We start from the raw sequence: 17,623 nt of genomic DNA on the forward strand, positions 1-17,623 counted from the left end.
AATTTATAATATTTGTTTCGTCCATTATATTCTCACTGTTGAATAACCCTTACCTTCTTCACAGCATCTTCTCTTCTCATCACTAGCTCTTATTTTGCTCTGTTCTTTAAACCTTCTTTCATCATCATTCCATCTTTCCTCCACCCATTTTTATCTTTTTTTTCTTTCATCACCACTATTTATTTCATCAACCCCTACACCCCCTATTCATTTTTCCCCTTGCTCTGTATATCCACCTTCCTCCACTTCTCTATCTTCCCTTCCCCCTTCTTCCGTCAGCTCTTCACCCGCTCTCTCTCTTCTCCCTTCTTTCGTCAGCTCTTCACCCGTTATTACTTTCCTCTTTCTTTCGTCACCCTCGCAGGCGTCATTCCCTCATCCCTTATTTCTTTTCCCGCTTCTTTCGTCACCCCAGCAGCCGTCACCTCGTCCATCCCTTGTATCGTCATCCCCCTCACCCCTTATTTCGTCACCCTAGCGCCGTGGTGAGCCAATCCCCCTTAATAGCATGAGCCTCTTAATCAGGACGTGATCAGGTGCGTGGGGCCCCCTAACCACACACACACACACACACACACACACACACACACACACACACACACACACACACACACACACACACCGGGATCATCCACCTTCATGTCATTACGGGCCCCTTCCCTCACTCCTTACGGCTGGGGGGAGACAAGGTGGAGGCGGAGGTAGGAGGGGAGTGTATGGGGGAGATTAAGAGGGGTTGAAAAAGGAGCGAAAGAGAGAGGAATGGAGAGAGATAAAGAAGTGGAGACATGAAGATAGTATGGGAAGCTAAGAGGGAAGAGATAGGGAGTACGGGAGTAGTAAAGCCTTAAGGTATGGAATAGAAGGGGTGGGGTTATATGGGAGGCAGAGGTAGACGTGAAAAAAGGGGAATGGGATGTTTTATGAAGGAGAAACGATGAAAGGCCTTACTGAAAAAAAAAAACTTCATTCCAAGATGCCTTTCATATTTCATTTTGGTTAACGACAAACGACTTTACTCAACTTAAGAAGGGCATCTTGGGACTAACAGGGTTAAGAGGAGGAAGAGGGTGCTTTTATAAGAGGGCCAAGAGGGTCAGTATGGGGGACAAAGAGGAAATTATGGAGAAGGGATAAAGGGGTTAAGTGGAGGAAAAGGAGGGAGGAGCAAGGGGCTAAAAGAGGTAAAGAGAGGGGGTGATGAGGAGAAAGAAAATGGTTTATTTAGGAAAGTTATTGAGAAAAAGGAAAAATGGTTTAAGGGAAAAGGATGTGGATCTTTGAGGGAAAAAAAGAGACACAGAGGGAAAGAGAGACACATAAAGGGAATCGAGGGGGTTTAATGAAAAGGAAAAATATGGAGAGGAGGTGGTTTATGAGGTTTACGAAGGGGTTATTAAAGGAAACGAAAGGAGGCATAAAGGAGCTGGTGAGTCTTGAGGAAGAATCTGAGGAAATATGATCCTGAGAGAAGGAAAAAATAAGGAGGAAAGGCGGAAAGAGGGGAGCTAGATTAGAAAGAGAAGGGAAAGGGAAATGAAAAGAACCTGGAATGGAAAAGGAAGATGAGGGAACTATGAAAGGTAAGAAGAAAGTCTACTGTGGAAAAGAGAGGGGATTTATATTATAGTGAGGAAAATGTTAATAGGGGTAAAGAAAAGGGGTATTATAAGGAAGGGGGGTGGTTAATGGGCTGGGAAGAAAGGGTCATACAGTGGAGGAAAAAGGGGTCTAAGTGAACAATAAGGGGCATTAAAAGATGCATGAGTTGAAGACCAGGTGAAAGACTCGAGACAGAAAAGGTAGTAGGTCGAGTAGAAGATATCGAGAAAAAAAATAAGGATATGAAGCAAAAAAAAGGCGTTCATCACTGCAGGAAAGTAAATACATATATGATAAGATATCTGGTAACACATTTCGACACCAGAAACTAGGATAAAATTGCTATGAAGGCGAAAAACCATTAGAGTTATATTACTCAAAAAGAAAAAAAATAGTGTTCATGGGCACAAGAAAGATAGACGCCCAACAAAAATAAACAAAATAAACGAATACATAAAAAGATACACAAATATATACTTATTACAACAAAAAGAAAATTTTGAACATGTAATCATATTTAATTTGCTTTCCCATCCCCTGATCATCCTCTGTAAAAAAAAAAAAAAAGTAAAAAAATAAATAAAACGAGGATAACTCACACCCCGACCACGACTATAAATGGTGCCAAAGTTAAGGGAATGAAGTGGTGGAGAAAAACAAGAAATACATAAAGAACTGGTCTAAGTCGGGTGGCCAGGGTGGGAGTGGAGGACGAGAGGAAGGAAGATTTACAATATCTCAACCAAAACATATATATATATATATATATATATATATATATATATATATATATATATATATATATATATATATATGTGTGTGTGTGTGTGTGTGTGTGTGTGTGTGTGTGTGTGTGTGTATAGCAACGTAACTCTCACATAATGAAGAAGAAACACTGGCACTATATACAAATGTCGAAGCCAAAAACAGAAGAGAAAAAAAAGTGACGACGAAGAGAGTAGAGACAGATAAGACGAAAAATTTTGCAACGACGAAAATAATAATAATAATAATAATAAAAAAAAATCCTAATAAAACTACCATTCGCAATAAGAGGGGAAAATAGTGGCAAAGTTGAGGGGAATAATGTTCGATATATTACCAAAATCGTCATTATTTTACATGAGCGTAAATCCTCAGGTGGCCACGAAGGGAGAGACGGGAGGAAGAATTACGTGAAATATACCAATCGAAGAAAGGAAATTATGGAAGAAAAGCAAAGTAGAAAGAAAATTAGTTACACGGGAAGAAAAATTACATTATCAATACAAACTATGAACACAGAGCAAAACAACAAAAGTTCAATACAATAACCACGAGTAAGAAAAGTGGCAAAATATATGTCATTAAGAAATTGAGAAAAAAATAACACACCAATTACATCCAAAAAAGGAAAAAAAAAATAGCAACGGTACTCTCAGACAGGGGAAAAAAAGTAGGGGGGGGGGGAAACAGACGGGAAAAAATAGCAATAACGGAGGGAAAATAGCGCCAAAGTTGAGGTAGAGAGGCGGCGGAGAAATATATCCAAGATGGTAATTATTTTGAAGTGGTGTTTAAATCCTCGGGTGGCGAGAGAAGGGAGACGGACCCCTCTGGCGAAAATGAACGTCTTAAGATCTTGGGTGAGGGGAAGGAGAGAGGGGAGAGAGAGGCAGGAGAGAGGGGAGAGAGGGGGAGGAAGGGGGGAGGGATACAGAGGGGGAGGGGAGGAATGAGGAGACATAAGGGTGAAAGGAAGGAAGATGGAGAAAGAGGAAGAATGAAAGGATATGGGAAGAAAAGAGGGGAGAGGGAAAGGAAAGAGAGAAGACAGGGAACGACAGGGATGAGGGATACAGAGTAGGGGTGAGGAAGGAAACGAAGGGCAAAACAGAAGGGAAAGAGGGGTAAGATAGAGAGAGGGAGAACAAGAAGGGGAGAGGAGGAGGATGGATATGTTGGAAGGGGGAGAGGGAGGGAAAGAAGACGAGAAAGAAAAGAAAGGGGAACGAAGGAGGAGAAAGAACAGGGGAAGGGGGAGAACAAGTGGGGAGAGGAGAGTATATAGAGGAGAGAGGGAGAGGAAGGGGGCATGATGTGAAGGAGGGGAGAGAGTAAACCTAGAAAAAGAAGAAATGAAGAACTTGGGAGAAAAAAAACAATGGGGGGGGGGGAATGAGAGAAGAGAGGGAGAAAGAGAAAGGGAAAGAAGGAGAGACACATAAGGGAGGGGGAGTGGAGAGGGGAAGGAGACGGACCCCTCGTGGCGAAAATGGCAGCCTTAAGATCTAGGGAAAGGGGAAATGAGAGGGGAGAGAGAGGAGTGAGAGAGGAGGGAGGTAGAGAGGAGATGGGGGAAGGGAGTGGGTGAGAAGGAGGAAGAGGGAAAGGGAGAGGGAGGAAGGGAGACAGGAGAGAGAGAATGAATGACAGAATAGGAAACAGGGAGTGTAAGTTTTAGACATCAACCTTTTCACCACGATGATATCTATTTTTAGGGTAGGAGAGATTTTTCTAACTGGAGGAGAAAGAAAAAAACCTTCATTAACTCCTTCGCCTCCATTTTTTTTTCTTTTTAAGGTGAAGAAAATCGTCTGTTGGTACTAAGATTAATGTATAAGGCGCCACAGTAATGAAGGGGTTGTGTGTGTGTGTGTGTGTGTGTGTGTGTGTGTGTGTGTGTGTGAGAGAGAGAGAGAGAGAGAGAGAGAGAGAGAGAGAGAGAGAGAGAGAGAGAGAGAGAGAGAGAGAGAGAGAGAGAGAGAGAGAGAGAGAGAGAGAGAGAGAGAGAGAGAGAGAGAGAGAGAGAGAGAGAGAATTAAGACAAAGAGATGGAGAGGGGCGAGAGAAGAGGTACATAGGATTAGGGAGAAAGGGGGCTGAGAGTAGAACTATACGGGAAACACTGAAGAAACACAGGGAGGAGAGGTGGAAAGGGAGAGGAAGGAAGGCAGGGAGAGAGGAAGGAGGAAAGTAGGAAGAAAAGGGCATGAGGGGAGAAGAAGGCCACAGGGGAGAGGGGAAAACGAGGGGAGAGGAGGGGAATAATTTAATATGGTCTGGCCTTAGACAATTACTGCGTAGAAGAATACATGTGAGAGAGATAAATGGAAGTGAGAAAGAGATGAAAGAGAATATAAAAAATGAATGAGTGAATGGATGGATGGATGGATGGATGAATGGCTGGCTGGCTGGATGGATCGATGGATGGATGGATGGATGGATGGATGGATGGATGGATGGATGAATGAATGAATGAATGAATGAATGGATGAATGAATGAATGCATGCATGCAAAAGATGTAATGAAACTATGCAGCCAAGAATGAATGAAAGTGTGCAAGAAGTGAATAAGTAAAGTGTGCAGCAAATGAATGAATGACGGAGTACGGGTGATGAATGAAACTGATGAATGTACGATGGTGAGCATATGATATATAAATGTATACAAGGGATAACAGTAAATAAGGAGACGACTGTAAATGTGAAAAGATGAAGAAAGGTGTGCTTTTGTGGTTGATTTACCGAGCATAAGAAAACTTTCAGACCTGGAGGGGTTAGCTATAGTCTTCTTTAATCTCTTCACACACACACACACACACACACACACACACACACACACACACACACACACACACACACACACACACACTTTAATGGTTAGGATCCTAAAATGAGCATCTGAAAATTTAAAAAAAAAAAAAGTGAAGAAAAATATGATGAAAATACAGTCTGAAGTAAATGAAATAAGGCATTAAAAAAGATTAGGCTTCCAAGATTACTGTCTGAAAAAAACTGGGGAGAGAAAAAGAAGATATGGAGAGAAATAAAAACGCTAAAAAAAGAGGGAAAATGTGTGTGTGAGAAGGGAGGAAATTATGGAAAGCCTAGGGAAGGAGAAGGTGAGCTGTAGGTCTTCCATAATAAGGTGTGGGTGAAGGAGAGGTAGGGGGTGGGGTGAAGGGACAGGAAGGAGGGAGCAGCCACACAGACAGGAAGAAGTACAGGTAGACAGAAAGGTAGGGTGAACAGGAGGGATGGATATTGAGGGAGAAAAGTAGGAAGACAGGTAGACATACTGACAGGTTGTGTGGTGTGCACGGTGAAGAGAAAGAGAGTAGAATGAAATGTACATAGACAGGTAAATAGACAGACAATAGATAGGCGTGTAGGGAATACAGAAGAAACTAGACTGACAGACGTTGACAGGTAAACAGAGATAAAAAAGACACAGATAAACAAACATATTACTAAAATTTGGTCTCCTGCTCTTCCTATTTTCGTGGTTAGCAGCTTGGAATATCAATTAAAAAGGTAAACATTCCTATCATTTCATTTCCACACATGTCCACTAATACTCTCCTTTGTGTCATGTATGCAAACTACATTCTCCTCGCAACATGTGTCAAAGGCGACCTTGTAATGAAGGGGTTGGGTACTATCATGCATTTTATTCTATACACCCAAAGGTTTAAATAAGAGTAAAGCTATGAGAAGTCAGCAGGGAGTCAGCAAATATATGAGCAAGTCAGCAGTGGGTCAGCAAGGAATAAACAGTCAGCAAGGAGTAAATAGGTCAGCAGGAAGACAGCAAGATATCAATAGTCAGCATGTTATGAATTAGTCAGCAGGAGGTCAGCAATATACGAATTAATCAGCAGGGAGTCAGCAAACATAAGAATCAGTCAGCAGGGAGTCAGCAATATAATAATTAGTCTGCAGAGAGTTAGCAATATATGAATTAGAAGGCAGGGGGTCACCAAAATATTAATTCGTCAGCAGGGATACATTAAATATATACATAAAATCAGCAGGCAGTCAGCACCAGACCTAAGGACACTATCGAGGGAGCACATACGTCATCCCCTTAATTAAACCCTGCCACCCCCCCCTAGAGCCTGGGTTCGATCCCCCCTTTTGGTAAACACCCTTTGACACGTCCACTTTTGAGGAGGCTTTTTCCTCCTTGAACTTTGGCCATCTCCCCTTTTCTTTTTAGGCTTCTCTTATCTCTCTACTCAGGCCTATTATTTCTCTCTCTCTCTCTGTCTGTCTCTGTCTCTGTCTCTGTCTCTCTCTCTCTCTCTCTCTCTCTCTCTCTCATTTCTTTGGTTTCTCTCTCTCTTTGTCATTCTTTATATAGTTCTCCCTTCACTCATTTCCCCTCAATCATTACTTTCTACTTGCTCCTATCTCTTTTTCTTTCTCTCTTGTCTTTCATTTTCCCTCATTATTTTTTTTACTTCTCTCCGCCCTTATCCCCCCCCTCACCTTCCTCCTCTTCCTTTTCTCTCACTCTCCTTCCACCTCCCTTACCACCTCCCTCCTCTCTCTCTCTCTCTCTCTCTCTCTCTCTCTCTCTCTCTCTCTCCCCTCAAGCCCCACCCTCCCAAGAGACACAAACTTAGTGGACTTTGTTACAACTCTTGGGGGAGACTAGGGAAGGGAGAGAGAGAGAGGGGGGGGGAGAGAGAAAGGGGCAGCTAAATAGATTACTTCCTAAGCCCGTTAATACTGATATCATCCCGTGTTTGTTAATTAGCAGGGAATACCGCTGGGAAACTCTTTATACTTAGGGTTGGCTACGTTACTCATTCTCTTATCCCACGAGATCGTCTTCTATCTTCTTAATTCTACCTACAAATGATAATAACACAAAATTATATCTATCTATCTATTTATCTCCCGTTTCGAAAGAACACATACCTCCTTCGTCCTTATTTATCACTGAAAAAAGAAAAAAGGTGAATCGCTATATCACTACAAAACAGGACACACACGATAACACACAAAATGCTTAACTATACCGTTTTTACGCTAACGTGGCCCCGATTTTCGTCTTTTTGCAGTTTATTTCACGTACCTCGGCTGGAGAAAAAGACAATGCTATGGCTCTATTCCACAGCACTTCTTCATGACTAGCACCATACTCTGACGTTAATTACTTGTTACAACTCAGCATTCAAGACAGAGGGACAGCAATTTTAAGCCAATTTTTAGCAGACAGGGTATACTGGTGTGTAGGTGGTAAGAAATAAATTAACCAAAGAATACAAGATCCAGTTCTTATTTATGAGAAAAGGTAACTCGCATTTAGGGAATAATATAAGCGGTTAAGTCTCACAAACCCGGACGACGTAAAAAGTTCTTAACAGGTATATATGACGAGAAATAATACTGTTAACCTGCTTCTAACGAAAAGAAGTTCTCTCTCTCGACGAAGAATAGGGAGTTGTACGTGTCAAATATGGTACTAGCATTAAGACGACAGTACTGACTTTTACCAGCGAAAAATGTTTATACTCGTGCAACTATATATAGATAGTAATTTATGGCGAGAAAAAAATATATATATATAAAACTGAGTAAGAACCATTCCGCTACATGCCCATACACATAAAAGGGAAACAAACTTTAAATTTGTATATATGCAGAGTAGAAAATACGTAGGAAACAGACCCACAAAAAATATATAACAAGTTGCAATACCCCCCAAACAGTAATAAATGACCAGAAAATAATTATAAAGCAATAGATAAATATAAAAAAAATATACTTACTTGGCATTTCTTAGGTTCTGAAGCCTAAGCACGAACATTTACGGTGCATCCGAGTGGACTTTTAAGTAGCAAACAGTATTTTCTCCCACACATTTCAACATGACAATCACAAGAATAAGCTGACGTGAAAGACAATTCCCACGTAAAAAAAAAAAAAAAATGACATGTTCTTCACGCCAATTTCTTCACGTGCTTGTCATGTTATTTTTTTACGTTTGTACTGTGTAACTATCGTGGAAGACGACACCTACGTAAAATAGAAAAAAAAAAGAAAACTAACATTATATCACATGAATAACAGGCACGAAAGACAATAACCACGTAAAAAAAAAAAAAAGAACTTTACTTACGTGGCTCTACTGATGACTTGAACTTTACTGAGCGCCTTGGATTTATATAAAGTATTGGGTATTCTCATTCTTGTACATCTCAATTCGGTACTCACCCTGTAAAGAAGAAAAAAAAAAAACTATCAATTCTCACTATGAAAATGACACTAAATCTGCTTACCTATCTATCTATCTATCTATCTATCTATCCATCTACCTATATTCATATCTATCTATGTACTGGTTTATCTATCGGTCTATCTAGCTCTCCATCAACTTATCTCTACCTTGGTTCCACTCTCTCTCTCCTGTAATTAATGGCAACACAAATCACAAATGCAAAGTAAAATCCTCCCAAGCCTCGCCAATGGACATTTGGACAGTACAGAATGAGTGAGTGAGTGAGTTTTTGTGAGTGAGTGAGTGAGTGAGTGAGTGAGTGAGTGGACATTTATATGAACGTTTAAATGAAGCTTGCAGTGTACCGATGACTGCGCGAGTGAGCAAGCACCTGAATGAGTGAGTGAGTGAGAGTGGGTGAGCGAGTGAGACAGTGCGTTTGGGCTTTTATATAAATGTTTTAATGAAGGTTGGAGTGTGCCTGGTCCTGACAATGGGCCTATTGTGTGAGTCTCCGCCTGGACGCACCAATTCCTGTTTTGTCATTGAAAAGGCACAATGAATTTAACACATAAAAAAGTAGAGGGGGGGAGCCACAGTGTTGTTTCACATGAACTACGTGATAAAAAAGGGTATTTATATCGCAAAATATGGAATTACTGATGATATTAACTCTTACTACTGCGCAAGTGTCATTTTTCATTGCACTTCTGTTCTTTCCGGAGGATTTTACTCACTTAAGGAGAGGCGAGAAATGAATTAATCAGACATAATTCATTAACTTTCCATCGATCTATCTAAGCACAAGGATGTTTTTATTTCATTCATGTTGCCTCCAGATAATTTAACTCAATTTAGGAGAGGCATGATTTGAGAGATCAGACAAAATTCATTATCTACCTACCTTCCTAAACATCTGTCTATCTATCTGTTTGTCTGTCTGTTTGTCTGTCTGTCTGTCTGTCTATTTATCCTTTTACTACGAAAAGGTTTTCCATAAGCCAGATAAAACTGCATGCTCGTTGCAAGAATAAAATCTGACCGAACCTCAAAAATCACAACTACATAAACGAAAATTCTGGAGACACTTGACAATTCCCTGGCTCGCGGAAGAAAGCTGAGCCAAGTAAATAAATAAATAAATAAATAAATAAATAAATATCTAAAAAATCGTGCGTCCTAAAACAAAACTCAGGGATGCCGACCGCCTTCCAAAACCTAACCATCTGATTTCCAGTTTTTCTACTTCTCAGAGATTAAACACCGAGTTCGCTAAAAGTCAACACTTGCCTAACCTCACAACAGAGAATGAGTCCCGCGATATGACAACACAGGCTGGCGTGTGATGGCGGCACTAGGCTGGTTGACGAAAGGTAACTGTTCTTAGCCACACAGTAACTCAGTGACAAAACTGTTTCTAGTCTCGATCCCTGGGAAGTTCCGGAAAAAAAAAAAAAAAAAAAAAGTCACCTGAGAGAAAAGGTTGGGGGCTATAGGCAGCCAATAAAATAAAAAAAGGGAGTCTTATATTTACTGAACTACGATTTAAAAAGCTTTTATGATAAGGCATTACTGCTGGAAACAAGGCCCTACGACACCAGATTAAACTCATTTACTTATCAAAAGCCTAATATCAGAGTCTATCCATGCAGCCACGACAAAATGCCTCTAGGGATCTAAAAATAATACATAATGGTCCCCATGACCAAAAATAAAAGGATTATTACTGAAAAAGTAAGTAATATTTCTTTTTACCAACAGCGCCAATTTTTTTTTTTTTTCGTGCTGAATTTCACACACAGCTCATTACTGGATTTTCAGGACTTTACAATGTGGTGCGCTTAGATGAAAAGTTAAAATAATCCCACGTCCTTTCCTCAGTGTCTTGTACGAACATAAAGTATTTGTAATTAGTTTTTCTTTCTTTCTTTTTTTGTAACAATTTCTCGATTCGATTTTTTCAACTCTTTTAACCTGGTGACAATTTTTATATTCCTACAGTCTCCAGGCAATTTTTTCAGCTTTGGAGAGACTTTGGGAACTAAAGAGGTAAGATATCGCCTTCACTGACCCCTTCAATACACAAGTTCATATTCTACTCGGTTAAGGAAGCTCCCTAACCCTTCTTCCTCAGCGATTTATTTTGCTTATTACACTTATTAAATCATTCCAATATCACCAAGCCTTTAAAAAATTGCGTACAAATCTATATTAACCAGCTGTATCCGAAAATAAATCGCTGAGGAAGAGGTGCTAGGGAGCCTCCTAAACCGACGTGAATATAAGTCAAGGTCTCCCCAGGTAGGATGACGTCACCTGTCAGAATGAGGCAATTAAATACGTCATCAGTCAGAAGGAGTTATTTCCTCATAATTACGTAATATAATATGACTAGCAGTGCAAATACTAACCCCTTCACTACGATTTTTTTTTTTTACTTTATACCTAATTTCACCACATGACCTTGTTCACCATAAATTAAATTGTTCAAATTATAGTGGTCAGGTGTAACTTTCATTATCCCCTTCAACATAAGAGATCTTTCGTAAGTTCCTTTGTCTATCTATCTATCTATCTATAGCCCGACGCCCTAATCCCGCAAAGGGTGGCCGCAGACAAAACGCCTTCAAGTCACTCTGTCACCCACCATTTGACTCCCATCCCCCCAACTCACCCCCCCCTCCCTCATATACCTCTCAACTCCATCCCTCCACCTCATCCTCGGTCTACCTCTCCCTCCCTCCACCTCACCTACATACACCCTCTTAGTCAGTCTTTCATTCTCCATTCTCTCCACATGTCCAAACCACCTCAGTGTATTTCTCCTAATCTTTTCAACCACATCCACATCTACCCCACAACGTTCCTTCACTTCTTCATTCGTCAACCTGTCCCTCCACGTCACTCCACATGCTCCTCTCAAGTAACTCATTTCCACTGCTCTCACTCTTGACTTGTTCTCCTCTTGCAAGGTCCACGCCTCGCTTCCATACGTCAGGGTAGGGATCACAATACCATCATGCAGTGACTTCTTAACTTCCATACTCACCTCCCTATTTCTCATCACTGCTTTCAGTGTACCAACAACCTTTCTTCCCTGCTGTACCCTTTCACGTACTTCATCCCCCAAAGTTCCATCCTTACTCATCACACTACCCAAGTACTTGAATGCACTCACATTCTCCATATCCTCACCATCCAATCTCACTGCACACTCTGTGACTTCATTCCTCTCAAACACCATAACTTTACTTTTGTTTACATTAACTTTCAGATTCCTCCTCCTACACACTGTCCCAAATTCATTCACCAAACCTTGCAACTCCCATTCATCTTCACTCAACAATACTGAATCATCAGCAAACAGCAACACCGGAAGCTTCCAAATCTCACCCTCATTCATTAGGGCCACCCCCACATCCACTGCCCTACCCTGCACCTCCTTTACAACCGCATCCATATATATATTAAACAGCCATGGAGACATCACACACCCCTGTTTCAGTCCCACATTGAGATCAAAGAACTCAGCTCACCATCCACTCGCACCGTAGCCCTAGCTCCCTCGTACATAAAAATAAGACCAAAACGCAACCTCTCAGAACTACAATGGCCAAGAAGAAAATGGGAATGAAAAATTAGAGTAATGTGAGGGGGGGACAACAGAATACGAGGAAAATTATGATGTTTTGGGTATAACTCACTCAGGCCGTAGGAGTGTCTGATTTAGGAGTTGTTTTTATTGCCTGAGAAAATGAGGATGAGAGGGGGACGAAAGAAACGGGGGACGGAAGGGAGAGAGTGAAGCAGAGAAGAGAGGATGAAGGGAACGATGGTGAAGACGGAGGGATAAGGAAGGGGAAGAGTAATGGGGAGGGGGAGAGAGAGAGAGAGAGAAGGAGGCATACTGGAGAGGAGAAGAAGTGGACAGGGGTGGGAAAGGGGAAAAAGGGGAGGGAAGCTGAGGATGGGAGGGGGAAGAAGGAGTACAAAGGGAAAGGAGGGGAGGACAAAGTGGAGAGTGAGAGGGATGAGGGAAGACAGAGGGAAGGGAGAGAGAGGAATGAGGGAACAAGAGAGGCTGTTGTGCATGGAGAGGGGGCAAGGAGGAGATGAAAGAGATCGAGAAAGACGAAGCTATGAAGGGGATGCTAGTTGTAAGAAGGAAAAGGAGGAAAGAGGCAGCAAAGAGCGATGACAGGAATGAAAGAAGAGTGATATGAGAGAGAGAGAGAGAGAGAGAGAGAGAGAGAGAGAGAGAGAGAGAGAGAGAGAGAGAGAGAGAGAGAGAGAGAGAGAGAGGCAAAAGAAGAACGGGAGAAATGAAGGAAAAAACAGGAAATAAAATAGACGATAAACCCGGAAGGAAGAAAAAGGGAGAAATATGAAAGACGAGAGCGCTGTAGGGGCAAAGGTGAAAGGGGAAAATATAGAATGGATTAGGAAAAAAGATGGACAGGGCGTCAGAAGAAAACTAATATAAAAAGAGAAAAGATGAAAGGGGAGACTAAGAAGGGAAGAGACGAGAGAAAGATATAGATGAGAAAGCGGACAAGAAAACTAGGAAGAATGAGGGGACGAAAGGAACTGACAGGACCAAAGAGCAGGAGACAGATGACGAAAAAGAAAAGAGGAAAGAGAAGAGAGGGAAGATAAGAGGGACAAGAAAAGTGGGAAGAGGGAAGAGGGACGAGAAAAGAGGGAAGAGGGAAGAGATGCAAGAGGAAGAAGGGTCAGAGATGTGATAAATGTCTGACTCGCCCCGGATGGTCGTTGTCGTCACCCAGAAAATTATAGCCCGTTTTTATGTCTGGCAGAAAATTAGTGAACAAACGAGGGAAGGGCCAAAGGGGGGACTAAATCAGGGAGATGGACGAGAGGAATAAATGCGGAATGATAAAGACAGGGGGAATTGAAGTTTCCATTTAATTACTGCATCATCATCATCATTATCGTCGTCGTCGTGTCTTAAAAGAGCTGCAGAATGCGACCGAAATACGACAGGAGAAGAAGGGCTAGAAATATATAAATTATGAGTTACAGGGTGGTTGAAGTGCGCGCCAGCGTGCATGTGTGTGTGCTTGCGAGCAAGGTTGCATTGTAGAAGTGTGAGGGGTGACAGTGTAGTGCATCACTATGAAGTAATGCAGTGTAAAGCACAAAGGAACTCAATATGTGAAGCGGAATGAGGAAACTTAGGCAACAAGCAATTTATACACCTACGAGACCAAAATCATAATCACCAATGGAGATAAATGAACAAAAAATTAAACAAATAAAAAACAACTAGGGCATACTGAGAATCTACTACATAGTGATTCTAACCAATGTAACAGTCTCTCTCCAAAACTCAAAGTTTATAATGTTAATCCCTTTAGTGCCATCACGTCGGTTTTATTCTGGCTAACACAGGAGAAATTTCTCTTACAGAATGCTTAGACTAAAACAATTTCCCATGCAAAAAGAATAGGAATACAACAATTTCTCAGCCGAAGAAGAAAGCTCAAGAGTTACACCTATCGACTGAAAGGAAGGTAAAAAGGGCCGACACAAAATATATCTATATCCTAATCTTTCCCTTGAACATGGCCCTCAATGGTCGATGTTGTGCTGTTGAATAGAAGGCCGCTGGTCAAGTGGTGGGCTTCCGGGTTGCGAATGGGAAAGGAATTAAAAGCAATGCGAGGGAGCGGAGGGGGGGAGGCAGGAAAGATAGCGTTGGGGAGGGTAGCTTGTGGGAGAAGCAGAAGCGGGTGGGGAGTGTAGTGCAGGGGAGATGAGGATGGGGGAAGTGTGTTGAGGGAGTGGGGTGGGTAGAGCAGGAGGAAGGAGGAGGGGAGTGGGGAGCGGGATGGGGAATGTAGCATAGGAGAGAGAGATGGAGGGGAGGGGAGAGAACAGCGCAGGGTAAAGATGCATGGAAGATAGGGAGGGGAGAGCAGGGGAGAGGGTGAGAGGTTGGGGTGGCGTAGGGGAGAAGGTGAGGGGTTGGGGTGGCGCAGGGGAGAGGGTGGGGGGTTGGGGTGGCGTAGGGGAGAGGGTGGGGGGTTGGGGTGGCGCAGGGGAGAGGGTGGGGGGTTGGGGTGGCGTAGGGGAGAGGGTGGGGGGTTGGGTGGCGTAGGGGAGAGGGTGGGGGGTTGGGGTGGAGTAGGGGAGGGGGAGGGGTGGGGTAGCGTAGCCAAAGTAGCGACGGCTGGGGTCCCGTCTTTCAGCGTGGATTAATTTGATTGTGTGAGGAGCGGGGGTAATGCGGCGTGACCAACTGCCGTCGGGGGGAGGGGTAGGGGGGTTCAGATCAGGAGGCCCCACAAGGTTCTGCTGAGCTCAGACTTACCCTACCCTCAGCGGGGGTGATATCGGCGAGTCAGCATTTTTAGCCTGGTATTAATTTATCAACCCTCTCATGAACGCGTCTACTCTAGTGCTTTATATAGCTAACTCCAGACGTTTTTACTCAGCTGGGTGAGAACAGAAGCCCGAGAGTGTTAATACTGTTATCACTGTCCCTCCGATTGTCGTCTCTCCAGAAGTATTTCTCTAGTTAAAGCAAGACGATTTTATTCAGCTAAGAACCAATCACATGAGCCAGGGATTATTCAGCTTACGTGGCTTGTTCTGTTTAGCAGCGTATCTTTGCTAAAATTAAAGTATCATCTTCAATTTTATTCTCTACCTCCCTTCCCCCTCTCTCTCTCTCTCTCTCTCTCTCTCTCTCTCTCTCTCTCCAGCACCGTATGACAAAAGTTAGGTTAAAATGCCACGCAAGGTCGCAGGGAACTAAATATGACATCATCAAAAGGAGAAAAATACAATGAAAATGAAGAATAACTAAAGCTTCAGCCCCGTCAGCACACCTACTCCCGTCTGTGTGTGTGTGTGTGTGTGTGTGTGTGTGTGTGTGTGTGTGTGTGTGTGTGTGTGTGTGTGTGTGTGTGTGTGTGTGTGTGTGTGTGTGTGTGTGTGTGTGTGTGTGTGTGTGTGTGTGCGCGCGAGGGAACATTAACCCCCCTCCTTAATGTCTGATCACCGCCCCTGGTCCTAATTGTGTCTCTGATGGCTCAGCATACCAAGCACTTAGCCGGACGGCCTGGTCATCAAGTGCCTGAGGCTGGCACAATACACAAACACACACATTATATATCTGTCTTTCTATCCGCAGTAATCGATCTATCTATTTACCGGTACCTATATTAAGTATATACAATAGTATATTTACTTATCCATCTTTTTACGAATCTGTATCTATATCTACACATGTATGTGTGTATGCATGTATGGTACGTCTTATTATATATATATATATATATATATATATATATATATATATATATATATATATATATATTCTTCATTGTGAAGAGAACCCTCAGTAGTATCAAAACAGCATCTGTGAGTTATAACCACGGGTCATAAAAACGTGATTGGCCGTAAAATCGCCAAACTGCACTTGCCAAGACAACACAAGACGCAGGGAAGCCACGATGACTCACCGCCACGGGGGTAACATAAAACCCCTTAACCGGACCCAGAAATTTTGCCCTGGGAGGAGAGGCTGAGATAATGACACAGGAGCTGGGTAATGTATGTGAGGGGCGTGGATGCTGAGAGGAAGCTAATCTGCTGACGTCATGGCCCGTGTCTCTTTGCTCTTCTCTGTTAGTTACCATTTTGCTTGTTACTTGGACATGTTCGGTGTTTCTGTATCGGGTGAAGTTCTTTGTGAGGGAGTTTTAAAGAAATCCGCCTCGAAACAAAAATTCTCTCTCTCTCTCCCTGGTACTAAGAGATTCTAATCACAGATGCTTTCTTAATGCGTTTACAAAGATTTTAATATTTCACAAACTGTAAGAAGACGGGAGAGTAACACACACACACACACACACACACACACACACACACACACACACACTTAACACAGGCCCGAGTTAAATTTAGCTTCGAATGCAACCACACTACGAAGGGAGTTCAGTTCTAACCGGGTCTCTTCACGTTTTTTGGACTCAATTCCTTTCATATAACTTACGAATACAAGCCAACGTATTAATTTGTATTTACGTATAAGAAACAAACTTTGGGAAATGTTGACGAATTTGCTCGTAAAATGTTGCCTTGGATGCTTTGTGGCTATTTTTGGAATGCTTGTTACCGGAGTTTTTGATTATTCGCATGCAGGTGGACACTCATACATACATATCTGCGCGCGCGCGCAAGCACACACACACACACACACACACACACACACAAGCGCGCAAGCAAACACACATCCTCGCATATACTGTACATATCTTTTTGTCCATGCTTTTGTTCTGTTACATTACGATTACATTCACTTGCTTAACTTGTATGCATGAGAGAGAGAGAGAGAGAGAGAGAGAGAGAGAGAGAGAGAGAGAGAGAGAGAGAGAGAGAGAGAGAGAGAGAGAGAGAGAGAGAGAGATGAGATGAGATGAGATGAGATGAGATGAGAGAGAGAGAGAGAGAGAGAGAGAGAGAGAGAGAGAGAGAGAGAATGGGGGATTGAGAGGGAGGCTGGGGACTAAGCACACACACCCAGTCTCTAGGTCAACACTCCCTTCCCTACTCTCTCTCTCTCTCACCACCACATCCCTGTCCCTTCTTTCCTACCTTAAACACTCACCTTTTATTTCTCTTTTCCTTTTTCCACCACTCTCATGCCTCTTCCCTTACTGCCACGTCCATCCTCTTTCTTACCCCCCCTTAAATTCCCTTCTCCCTCCTCCATAAAGCCTGGTAATATAGGTGGTGGTGTGGGTGCGTCTTTGTCTGGGGGGTGACTGACTGCTTGCTTAAAATGACTCTTCCACAACCCTGCTTTTGTTTCCCAGTGCCTGGTTACTTGTGGTTCGTGCGTTCGTGTATTCTCTCTCTCTCTCTCTCTCTCTCTCTCCAGTAATTCCTTCCTTAACTTAATAAAATCGCTCACAGTTACAAGAATTAACGAAGCCACTGCCTGACCTTTTCATTCCAGAAGTCTATGTTAAGCTGAAAAAAATCGTCTATTAACAGAAA

Source organism: Coenobita brevimanus, chromosome 64 (genome assembly GCF_032717465.1).
Source record: "Coenobita brevimanus isolate Jiangsu-jjx chromosome 64, ASM3271746v2, whole genome shotgun sequence".
In the NCBI taxonomy this organism is placed as follows: Eukaryota; Metazoa; Arthropoda; class Malacostraca; order Decapoda; family Coenobitidae; genus Coenobita; species Coenobita brevimanus.